This window comes from Camelus bactrianus, chromosome 33 (assembly GCF_048773025.1).
Source record: "Camelus bactrianus isolate YW-2024 breed Bactrian camel chromosome 33, ASM4877302v1, whole genome shotgun sequence".
Taxonomy (NCBI): domain Eukaryota; kingdom Metazoa; phylum Chordata; class Mammalia; order Artiodactyla; family Camelidae; genus Camelus; species Camelus bactrianus.
In genome coordinates this window covers 2031859-2032913 of record NC_133571.1, presented here as the reverse complement: position 1 = coordinate 2032913, position 1055 = coordinate 2031859, and the positions used below count along the sequence as shown (strand labels likewise).

The following is a 1055-nucleotide window of genomic DNA, read 5'->3' as shown; positions in this document are numbered from 1 at the left end:
TCCCGAGATAAGGCAGGAGCAGATGACTGAGCCAGTTGTTGATGTCCACTTGTGTCAAGCCTGTTAAGAATGATATTTGGGGGGATTTGTTGAATGTGTCAGACTGTCCAGTGAGTGGTGATGATCCCCTGCATCTGCTCCGGAGTCGGCCTCGTCCCCTCCTTTGCTCTATTCTCATTTATCTCTCTTCAGCAGGTGAACCAGCGATCTGTACATCTATGATACATAAAATACTTCTTATTTCACGGTAGAATTTGGGGGCTGCTATGAAAACGCATATGTTTTAAGTGTGAATTGAGCCAGAGGTTTAAACTTAAAGCCCCCTTGATTTAGAATCAGAAATTAATATGATAGAGGGAGGGTATAGCTCAGTGGTTGAGTGCATGCCTATCATGCATGAGGTCCTGGGTTCAATCCCCAATGCCTCCATTTAAAAAACAAATAAATAAACCTAATTATGCCCCCCCAAAAAACAAAGAAAAAAGGAATTAACATGAGGATGAAGATACAGAGTGATTATGTGTGTCTTCTGAAACTACCTTCTGTCTTTCTGCAGGAAATTCTGCACAGAGAAGGTCGGAATCTAATTTGCTTGGCTGGGCTATTACACTCAGATCCTCCTACTGGCAGCAGTCATGGGGGTGACTTGCTTTCTGTATGGATATTTTAATCAAAATAACTGTACCTGGAGGTAACTTTATTCCTTGTTACCGTGCTTACTTAACTTAGAATGACATTCTCCAGAAGCATCCGTGTTGCTGCAAATGGCCCTATATTGTCAGTTTTTATGGCCAAGTAGTATTCCATTGTATAAATATACCACCTCTTTAGCCAGTCATCCATTGATGGACATTTAGGCTGTCTCCATGTCTTGGATATTGTAAATAATGCTGCTATGAATATTGGGGTGCAGGTGTCATTCTGAAGTAGGGTTCCTTCAGGATATATGCCAGGAGCGGGATTCCTGGGTCATATGGCAAGTCTATTCCTAGTCTTTTGAGGAAACTCAATACTGTTTTCCACAGTGGCTGAACCAAACTGCATTCCCACCAGAA

General features: G+C 42.1%; 1 non-coding gene across 1 annotated transcript; it reads left to right on the top strand.

Moving 5' to 3' along the window:
• Positions 1–356: 356 nt before the first annotated feature.
• Positions 357–429, top strand: TRNAD-AUC (transfer RNA aspartic acid (anticodon AUC)). The gene has a single exon. It is a non-coding gene; the product is annotated as a tRNA-Asp (tRNA).
• Positions 430–1055: the final 626 nt, after the last annotated feature.